This window comes from Meles meles, chromosome 16 (genome assembly GCF_922984935.1).
Source record: "Meles meles chromosome 16, mMelMel3.1 paternal haplotype, whole genome shotgun sequence".
NCBI lineage: Eukaryota > Metazoa > Chordata > Mammalia > Carnivora > Mustelidae > Meles > Meles meles.
This window is the reverse complement of record NC_060081.1, coordinates 33,256,586-33,267,912: the sequence shown is the minus strand read 5'-3', so window position 1 is coordinate 33,267,912 and position 11,327 is coordinate 33,256,586. Positions and strand designations below refer to the sequence as shown.

General features: G+C 48.6%; 2 pseudogenes; both read left to right on the top strand.

Annotated features, from left to right (window-relative positions):
* The first annotated feature begins 456 nt into the window (after positions 1–456).
* On the top strand, positions 457–2,627 carry LOC123926996 (annotated as a pseudogene).
* A 2,523-nt stretch (positions 2,628–5,150) lies between these two features.
* The window catches only part of LOC123926597, a 29,632-nt pseudogene continuing 23,455 nt past the window's right edge, over positions 5,151–11,327 (top strand).

Below are 11,327 nucleotides of genomic sequence, written 5' to 3'. Positions count from 1 at the left end.
GAGCCGGGATCAGAGGTAAGAGGGGTCCTTGGAGGAGCCCTGGGAGAACAGGGACGGGGAGGGGAGGAGGATGAGTGCAGCGAGAACCCTGGCGGGGCAGGGCTGGCCAGCACGTCCAGGTCGGGCTGCGGTGGACTGAGCCAGGCCAGCTCTGCAGAAGGCGGCGGCTAGCTAGCCTGGACAGTCACATCCCGCTGCAGGGCCCGGGGAACAGCTGCACTGCCTCTGTACCAGGACTCTTGCCAGCGGCCAGGCAGCGCCTGCACCGCCCCCCACTCAGGGACAGACTACGCGGCCCCTCCTAGCTCTGTCCCCCCCCCCCCCCCCGCCCGCCGCAGCCCCGAGGCCCGCTCCCACCCGGCCTCCGCCTGCCCTCTGCCCGCAGCTCGATCCCTCGCTGCCTGCTGCACGGGCCCGCGCCAGGGTGGGGTAGGGGCAGCGCCAAGGAGCCGGGTGATGGGCCGCCCTCTGGGCACTGAGCAGCCCGCCTAGGCCTGACCTACCGCGAGGACTTTCAGATGTGGGTGTGGGCGGGGCAGAGCATAGCACTGGGCACCCCGGGTGATGCTGGGGCGGGGACGGGGGGGGGGGGGGGATGCGGGGCTGCTGTGGGCGGTGGGGAGCCTGGGAGAGCTGCTGCCACCTGTGCGTTCTGGGCAGTCCTGGAAACCCCCCCCCAACAACTTCTGCCACCTCCAGGAGCCCCACCTGGATGTCAAGTGGATGCCCCAGTGCCTCCCAGCGGACTCGGTGGGATCCATGGCTTTGCTGATGCCCCTCTCCCCATATTTAAGCCCTAAGGTCCTCCTGCTGGTCAGTTGGGACCTGGGCTTTGTGCAAGCAGGTGAGTAAAGGGGTAGTGGGATCAAGCAGAGCTAGTCCGTACATGGGACCTGTTAACCTATTCACTCTGGCACCCAACAGATGGGCCTCCTTCTCCTGTGAATGTGACAGTCACTCACCTCAGAGCCAACTCGGCCACTGTGTCCTGGGACATCCCAGAAGGCAACATTGTCATTGGCTACTCCATTTCCCAGCAAGTACGAATCACCCTTCTGCTCCCTCAGCCTGTGTCCTTGGAACTCTGAGCCTTCCTTCCGTTACCCCCACTGGGGACCAAAGCTCCCCTCCCCGTGGTGGGGGAATCTGGGAGCTGGTGTCCCCTGGCTCAAGCTGCCCTTGTCATCCTACTCCGTGGAGTGCTTGGATGTTTGAGTCCTGGGACTGGTGTGAGACCACCCTCCTGTCCCATCATCTCCCCGCAGCGACAGACTGGCCCTGGGCAGCTTGTGATCTGGGAGGTGAACACCACCACGTGGGCCTGTGCCCTCTGGGGACTGGCTGAAGACAGCGACTACACGATGCAGGTTCGGAGCATCGGCCTTTGGGGAGAGAGCCCCCCAAGGCCTCGGGTGCACTTCTGAACTCTCAAGGGTTCTGACCGGCTACCCTCCAACAGCTCAAGCCCAGGTGAGAGGCTCAGCTATCCTCCACTCCCAAAAGCTTTGGATTCTCTGGCTTTTTACCTGCCCTTTAGCCTCTTGTTTACTTCCCCCCAAACAAGCCAGTCTAGCTTAGATGAATAAAAGGATGACTTAATTCATCATACTGCCAAGAAACGAAGGAATAAGGTTGGCAGGGGACTGGGTATAAACAGGCTGATAATGAATTGTTTGGGAGAAGGGCTTTTAAGCTTCCTTTTCCCCACCGTCTGTTCCTAGCCGCCGCAGTCTGTGTGAATACTTGCCCGCAACGGTCCTGCTTTTTTGGTCTCTAACTACCTGTCCACCTTCCTAGAGAGGGGCTCGCAGGGGCAACCCTGCCCCCAGACTCTCCATCCTTACGGGTCTGCATAGAAGAGCTCTGTGGCCGCTCCCCATAACCTGGAGTCTATCTCTTTCTTCTCAGGTGACATCACAGTGGAGGGTCTGGATGGACAGCGACCATTGCAGACAGGGGAAGTGGTTATTGTGGTGGTGTTGCTCATGTGGGCCAGTGAGTGAGCAGCTGCACGGGGCACCAAGGATTGGGGAAGTGGGGGCTCAGTGAGGGTGGGAGGTGGTGAAGGCTGTCAGGGGAAAAGGCAGGGAGGGAAATGCAGGGGAGATGCTTAGTTGAGGGCGAGCAGAAGTTTGAGGAGAGGAAGGCTAAGAGGGTGGTGCTCGCATATGAGCACCCGAAATTCAAGGGTTTTCTTCTCAGATTTTCTAGAAACCGTGTGGGTATCTCACTGCCCTTCAAGGCTGTGAGTGGGGAGGTCAAGATCAAGGTGCAGATTGTATTGTTGTGTCTCAGCTGTAATTGGGCTCTTCTGCTGTCAGTATGATATCATCAAGGACAACGACTCCAACAACAACCCCAAGGAGAAGGGGAAGGGGCCAGAACAGAGTCCTCAGGGAAGGCCAGTGGGGACGAGACAGGTGATATGATGTGGGGCCAGTGAGGGAGGGAAGGGTGATTTCGCTTCTAGAAGCAGTCAGTGAAAGGGAGAAGGCCAAAGAGGGGCAGGAAGAGAAAGGAAATGGATATTTGGGATGAAAGAGGCTCTTACCTTCCTGACATGAGACTCAAGCCATTTTTTTTCAAAACAGAAAAAGTCACCATCCATCAAGACCATTGATGTATGAGTGAAGAAACCGTACTCGAAAACAGATGCACTAACAACCTGGGGATGGGGATAGGGTCAGGGAGAGCCTCAGTTGGTGATCTGCCCAAGACTGAAGGATCCCATAATCTCTTAGAGGGTAATGACACTCCCACAATCTCAGGCCTGGTACCCATCCTCTTTCCACTGTGAGCAGGGCCAGAAGGTAGGTCTCTTAGGGGCTGTGCCCCTGGACCTGGGGAATGGCTATCAGATGGGATATGTCCTTCCATCCCCCAGGTCAAGGGGAGAGACACCTGTTCAACTGTATCCCACTAAGTCCCAGATGGGGCCCCCATCGCACCTGCATCAGGTCTCTCGGCATCCCCAGCTGCCCCCACATCTTGCCTCTGGGTCTCAGAGAGGGGTGTTTCTTGGGGTTCTCCACCTCCCCCAGCAACTCAAAGGAATTGTCTGGGTCTGGGGCAGATGCTGCACTGCACTACTCCTATGTCTTCCACGGAGCCTCAGGTGCTCCCCCTCTCACCTGGTAGCCCCCCTCCCCCAGCTGCTGCTGGTGACCTCACCCCTTGGACATTTTTCCAATAAACGTTCTTGGACAAACTGGAGATGACTGTGTGGGATACTGTATAGTATGCTGAAGACACTTCCCCACTGTCTCTCCCCTGACCACAAGGGCCTCTCACACCACCATCAACTCCACAGGAACACTCTCATTGTTTTAAGGCATTTGTTTTGATTCTATAACCTGGAATGGGTGGGGAGAGGACAGAAATGGGTGTAGAAAACTAGAGCCCTAGTTCCTTTTGTTTTGTTCAGTGAGAAGGGCGGAGAAGGAAAAGAAGGGGGGGGGGATATAAATTCTCCTGCATCCATGGAAACGAAGGTTATACCACACGAGAGGGGCTGGTAACCTTTTTACGTTCACTGCCCACATTGACACCCAAGCTTTTCACCATTTATTCCTCTGACTCCTCCATCAACCTCAGTTAATTTCCAGAAAAGGACTGAGTGGTGTTTGGGACAAATCAAAGAGCAGCTCCACTAATGGTCCTTCAGTCCACGTGCTCCTACCCTGTGCCTCCTGTACTTAGAGTCTTCCCCGCCCTCACTCTTCCTTTTGTTTCTGTCTGCCTCTGTCTCTGCTGATTTGGTCAAAGTCAATAATAACTGTAAAGTGTAAGTGAGTTTATATTCACTCTCTGCCACTATATCCAGAGGAGGATTATGGAAATAAAACTGAGGGGTTGGAACTCCCCTGTCAAAAGACTTATACTTTGGGCTCTGGGGCTACTTCCTTCCTGTGAAAGTAGAGGCTTTCCTCTACTCTTTCCTAAATTCCAAGGGTGGGGAATGGTGCCAATGAGAGAAATACCTGTTGATGTTTGCAAGCACTATGGGGGAAAGGCTGCAGAACCCAGAATCTGGACATCATATGCTATACTCTCTGGAGAATCAGAGGTCTTCTCAACTTCGGATCTTTCCAGAGGAGGTGTATGAACTCTCCTTTCTGCATCTCAGTCTCTCTGGCATGTTACAAGAATTTAGGCCAGTAATTCTGAAAGGGACCACAATCCAAATAGATCAAGAAGTCATTATCCTTTCTACTTAACCTAGCTCCAACCCCAGGTATCACAAGACTTAACTTCATCCTATCAGATAAACCAAGTTCTCATTTGTCCTCTGCCTTGAACCACAAAAGCATCCAGATCTGGGCAGCAGTCTTTGATCCACTGCTACCCAGTTCTGAAGTAGTACCTCTCACTGGCCACTGGCACGGAAACACTCACATCTCTGGACTCTGGACACCTCATCTCTTGAGATGGAGGTGGCACGGGGTATAGAAGCATGGCATAGATATAGGGAGCTAGAAGTTCAGAATATAAAGGCTGTTTAAATGCATCAGCTCTGGGTTGAATCCCAGTTGCATCATTTACTGTTAGTTTGTTAAGTGACCCCTCTAATCCTGAGTCTCCTGGGATGTGAAATGGAACTAATAATGCCATCCCCTTCAAAAGGTGTCTTTGAGATTAAATGAGATAATGCATCTACAACCTTTTGCCCAGTACCTGGCAGAGGCATATTGAGTATTCAGTTAGCTATCATGATTAGCCTTGTGATACCCCGTGCAAATCATATAGCCTATTTCGGTTAAAACCGGCCCGCTGCAAAACGTGTGAAAGCAACCGCCCTGCCTTCCTCCAGGGTTGTAAGGATTAAAAGAAGTATTCGGCCACACTTTACTCACAATCACGGTGTGAGAAAGACCGCCATTACCTAGGTAGGACCTGGAGTATGTGGAGGGCTTGTGGGCGTGGCTTGAGCTTGAGTTTGCAAGCAAGGACAGGATTGGTTGAAGAGAGGACTCGAGTCCTCTCGGGGTCCCGCCCTAGACCTCACTGCGCCTGCGCACCTTCTGTTTGCTTCAAGGCGAAGCTAGGTGGGGACCTGGTGTAGAGTGTTCGGCTCTCTTAGCATCTGCGTCAGCGGCAGTCTCTGCGGCTGCGTGGCGGGTTGTCCAGGTAACGACGGGAGTTGTCGCTGACTGGTGGCATCAGAGAGACAGGTGTTCTTCAGGCAGTTGAAGCATCTGAGGACCCTGCTGAGCCCTCAGGTGAGGAGTTGCATGCCTCCTCCTTCCCTCGCCAGCCTTAACGTTCCCAGAGAAGTGGGGGAACTGAAATCTCACCATGCTGAGCGCCTACTGTATGCGGAATCTCTGCTCGGTAGGCAGTGTGCGGTAGTCAAGACGGACCACTAACCTCGGTAGCTTTCATTCCTTTTCATTTGACCTCAGTTGTGTACGAGGCCCCGTGCTGGGCGCACGTGTAAACAACGAACCTAAGTCTGCGCCCGGATAAACAAGCGCTTTAGGCAAAAGCCCCAAAGACGGAGTGCGGAAGACCTCACGTGCGCTCTGTTGATGAAGATCTCAGATTCAGAAAAGGATGGGCACCGGGAGAGGAACCATGCTAAAGGAAGGCTGGGTTTTGGAGCTAGGAGACCAGCATTCAAGTCCTAGTGCCAGCTCCACTTTAAATAAATGGTCCAATCGCGCTGACTTCAAGCCCTCGGCACACAGTCTCTGAGGCCCACCCAACTACTCCATTTGGAAAATGGGAGTAACAATAATAGCAGCCTGAGGGGGTTTGGAGGAAGAGTTAAGGAAAGTCATGTGCCCATAGCCTTATCAAACTAAAAAACCCTGTAGAAACTGATAGACGAGAGAAAACATTCAAAATTCAAAGGATAGACTCATACAAAGCTAATGATAGTATCTGCCATCAGTGAATGTTTCCTATGTAGCAAGACAGCATAATTTAAGGAGTTAGGATTGTGGTTTGTGGAGTCAGACATACGTGGATTTAAATCTTGGTTCCATCCCCTTATAAACTGTGTATGTCAATTTGAGCAAATTACTTAACTTTTCTGAACCTCAGTTTCCCCATCTGTAAAATAGGCATAATCATATCTGTCTCAGCATTATGAAGTAAAAGGACAATGCATATTGAGCATGGATCAAAATGTCTAGTCTATGGTAAGATCTTGTTAAAGGTTGGTTTTTATTATTCTACTCCCTGCCCCCATTTAATCCTCACCACAGTGCTGTGAGGCATGAGGAAGGCTTCACAGCGAATGTGGTATTAGGAGAATAGAGGGAAATTAGAACAAAAGAGAGAAGTGCTCATTGCTCAGGACACTGCCCCCGAAATTGTAATTTAAAAATTCCTTTACCCTAATGGAATAATTGGAAGTGAAAATCCCCTTCAATCTTTCAAAATAAGATGTCATGTTGCAGGGTAGGGCAAACGCCCAGGATTGGCAAAATGATGAGGGAAGATGATGAGCAAGGAAAATGAGGAACCTCAGCCTTTCGAACCTAATTCAATCAAACGGTGGGGGAGGGTAAAGGTGGTGGTGTGGCTATTTTCTGACTCTGAGGATTTTGATGGAGGGAAGAAAAAAAATAGGCCTTTTAAACCTGGGACTTTGGAGGTAGGTGGGTTAGGAGTGAAAAGTAACAAAGTTTCAAACCAGAGCTCTGGAGCCCAAGTAATTAATCACACTATTGGAGCAGAAGCTGAATGTTTTATTTCAAGGAGGGAAGTCCTTAGTTCAGAACCGTTGAGGACCAGGTGGTGGACAGATGTGGAAGAGAATAATTGACTGGGAGATGATCACTTCAAAACTGGACTTCTGAGCAGTGCATAGTTTGGGGGTGGGGGGAATTAAAAAAAAAAAAAACTAAGCTGGTGGCATTTTCATCCTAAATCTCAACTCTGATTGTTTAACTCCCCATTCCAGAACTTTCACTGTCTTTTTCCTACCAAATAAGCCCAAACTCCTTGGCCAAATTCCAAAGTTTTTTTTTGTGCCGGCCTCACTGTTTTTCCTGTCTTCCTTCGTCTGTTCTATTTGTAAGATAGTTTAAGCTAAATTAAATTACTGTCTCTTAATGAGATTTGCCTTTGCTCCTATCATTCCTTCTACTTCAGATAACTTCCCCCATTTAACTACATCCAATTCTTCAAACCTTAAAGTTGGGTCATTTAAACATAAAACGATTTCAGACTTCTCCAAACTATCATGGCTTTGTACATGCCTTTCTAATGGGATTTTTTCTGTTTTGCACCATGTTATTAGCCTGGGGGCAGGGACTGTATTTTGCTCTTTGTCTTCCTCTGAGCCCCTGGCTACATGCCTTTCTCAGTAAGGTACTCAAAAAATATTGAATGAGGAGTGCCTGGGTGGCTAAATCATTAAGTGTCTTCAGCAAGGTCATAATCCAGGGTCGTGGGATTGAGCCCCACATTGGGCTCCCTGCTCACTGGGAAGCCTGCTTCTCCCTCTCCCACTCCCCCTGCTTGTGTTCCCTCTCTCACTGTGTCTCTGTCAAATAAATAAATAAAACCTTTAAAAAATAATATTGAATGAAAAAAAAGTATATATTGAATGAATGGCCGAAGACCAGAACCTATTAAAAAAGAAAAACTTATCAGACCAAATGAATTTATTTCAGTTGAGCTATGAGCAAGGCCATTGCAGGGGCACATTGGTACAGTTGATACTGTGTGTCACCTCAAAGTGTATTTGCATTATGGGTTTCTAAAGCACCTTGTTCTCCTGGGCCAGGGTTTTATAGCCTTGGAGACCAGGATGCATCTTTTGTTTTAAGAACTATGATTTGGAGAATTGACCAAAGTCACACTAGAGCTAAAGGAACTAGAAATGCTTTTGTCACTCTAGATGAACACCTGGGCTTATTTTTGCGCCCCCCCCCCCCCCCCGCCTCTGCAGGATGGAGCTGCAAAGGTGACCTGCATGGCTTGGTCCCAGAACAATGCTAAGTTTGCCGTCTGCACAGTGGACCGAGTGGTGTTGCTATACGATGAACATGGGGAGTGGAGAGAGAAATTCTCCACCAAACCAGCTGAAATGAAGGTGAAGAGAGTACTCTGTGTGTCCTTAACCTGTTCATGGGGTCTTATGAATCTGGAAAACTTCCTAACTAACTTCCCCAGCCATCTGCATAGGAAATGGCCTGCCCCATCTTTTCTCAGGATAAATCCTTCACGCTCCATACAGTCACACAAACACCTTTTCTTCTCTTTTCTCTACCATGGGTACTCATGACTTTTTTTTTCTTTTCCTTTTTTAACTCTTAGTATGGCAGGAAGAGCTATATGGTGAAGGGCATGGCTTTTTCTCCTGATTCCACTAAAATTGCCATAGGACAGACTGACAACATCATCTATGTGTACAAGATTGGAGAAGATTGGTGAGGATAGAGACTGGGAGGTGGGGGTGACCTGGAAAAGAAGGGGACGGCAGGAAGAAATGTCTCATTGGGGAAAGGGGAGTAGAGAAGATGATGGTCCAGGCTCTGACGTGGAGAGCAAAGGCCTTCCCGAGTCTGTTGCTGCTTCCCTATCTGTGCCTGCCTCATGTGTTGTGAGATCCCATCCCTGGTGGGATCAGCCTAAGGACAGCATGAGGACCTGTGATGGGAGCCCTTGGTGATGCAGCATCTTTGTTATTGTTCTAACACTGCTCGGGCTTCATTGTATGCCTCCTTCCAAGGCTCCTATGGAACGGTAGGAAACATTAGGGGGAGCAGGGAACGTACCTGGTCTTTCTTCCCTCCCCCCAGCATCACGTGTGGCACTTTATTTATGAAAGTGTTTTTAATGTGTTTTCCCTCCTTTTATGTGGCAGGGGTGACAAGAAAGTCATCTGTATGAAATTCATCCAGACGGTAAAGTTCAGACTTGTCTCTGGGAGATTTGGATGAGCAAACATATATCAATATATCTACTTGTAAATGTAACCAGAAGTTGCATTTTTAAAACTTGTCACTCTGACTTTTCCAACTGAGAGGATGGAGGATGGTGCTGCATGGCTGCCCATCCTCCTTGCTTTCCTCCTTGAGCCCGGCTGTGTCCTCTTCTCTGCTGTAGGCGACTGGGGTGGTGGCACGTGTGGGGGGTTCAGTTTGTTATAAATGCGCTGGGCTACATGGACAGGGTTATCCTTTTCATGATTTCCTCCTTACAGAGTGCTGTCACTTGTCTGCAGTGGCCAGCAGAGCACATCATTGTTTTTGGACTGGCTGAAGGGAAGGTAAAGAAGGAAGAGAAACACAAGAGAGGTTTTGGGTGGGGATAATGGTTCTGGAGAGAGAAATACACTTAAATGTTTCCTTAGGGTCAAGTTATATATTGGGGGAGAAAACAGAAGGACCAGTTTTTTGTTATTTCTTTTTCTTTCCTTAGGATCTGGGTGGGATTGAAAGGAGCCTAACCAGACTTGTATCCATTTTCCCATTTTCAGGTTCATTTAGCAAACACTAAAACTAATAAATCATCTACCATCTATGGGACAGATTCTTACGTGGTATCACTGACAACAGAATGAGTACGGAAGAGCAGTATCCCAAGCTTGGAGACATAGGAAGAAGCGATGGGGATGTCGGGACTGAGAGACTATAATATGGAAGATGGGGAGGAGTGGTAGCAGGGAGCCCCAGGTAGGGTAATGTTTGACACAGAAGCGGGATTTCTTGGTGAGACAGAGTAATCTCTTTCTTCCTCTTCCTCTTCCTTTTAAGTCACTCACTTTTTTAGTTCCTCTGGGAAAGGAATTCTCTGCTCATGCAGATGGCTCCATTGTTAGGTATTTCTTCGACGATGAAGGCTCTGGAGAGTCACAGGTATGACTAAAGGATGCTGTGAGATGGGGGTAAAGAAACCCAAGATCCCTCCTAGGGGAGGTTGAACATTAAGATTGAGGTGGTTGGTGGGGGGCACATTTAGATGCAGCCACAGAGAGAATTTTTATTCAGGAGGCCACAGCTTAATATTTGTGGGCAAAGAGGAATCGAGTGGAAAGGATTCTGAGAGTAAGGGAAAGTGAAAATTATTCTTATCTATGTAAAAAGTGTATTTATATGTATAAATTTATAGAAAAAAAAGTCATTCTCAAGAGAGAAAAGGGAAAGGGTGGGGGATAAAATGAATGTTTATGTTTTACTTTATGTAATTCTCTATTGTCCAACTAACTTACCTTATGACTTACTTGTAGAGGGGTGCCTGGCTGGCTCAGTTGGTGGATCATGTGACTCTTGATCTCAGGGTTGTGAGTTTGAGTGCCACATTAGGTGTAGAGATTACTTAAATAACTAAAACTTAAAAAAAAATAGTAATCCCTTTCTGCCTGGGTGACTTTCTCCAAACCAGGAAAAATCCGGCCTTAGCCTAAAGCAGTCTCCCCTGAAACTAGAGAATCTCTTCTTCCCTTTGGACCCCAACCTAAAAATATGACATTAAAGGCAGGAAAGAGAAATTCCTACTTTATTGGAAGCCAAAAGAGATTTAAAAAAAGAATTACTCAGGTAATAATTAAATTTATTTCTTCTGTAAAGAAAGAGTTGTATTCTCCATGTGGACCTAGCCAGTGTTAGTAATGTGTAGGATATGTCCCTTTGGGGCCTTATAGGTATTTACTAAAGAACTCAACATACAAGCCTTTTGAGGTTTCCTCTTGAGGACAATGTCAGACATGTGTGTGCATGTCATACATGTGTGTGTAAGAGTATAAAACACAAAGACGGTTTGTGAAGTTCTCCAGATTAGGATGTGTTGGGGTGGGAAAATGTTGGGAGGAAGATTGATACAGGGTATAAATTTTTCCTAGAAAGGAAAAATCCCTGGCTGAGGCTGTCAGAGTCAGAGTGATTGGAACCCTTTACTTCTGTCTTAGGGAAAGTTGGTGAACCACCCCTGCCCACCCTTGGCTTGGGCAACCAATAGCATCGTGGCTGCAGGCTGTGATCAGAGAATTGTAGCCTATGGAAAGGAAGGCCATGTGCTACAAACTTTTGATTACAGCCGTGACCCTCAGGAGCGGGAGTTCACCACCGCTGCTGCAAGCCCTGGGGGCCAGTCTGTTGTGTTGGGAAGTTATAACAGATGGGTCCCTTTCCATGTGCATCTTCTGCCTACTTTCCCTGTGTACACCTTGCTCTAGCCCAGTTATTTTCAACCAGAGTGGGAGAATGGTTGGAAATCCATGTAGGTTGAAAGAGATCCTCAGGTTTTAATTCACTCACTTCCCTTTTCCTGCTCCCACCATCGGTTGGGACTCTGGCAGTTCCACAATACACCAGGATTTTGTGTGTCTGTGCCTCTGCATGGGACTCCATAGTGGAATTCATCTCCACTGT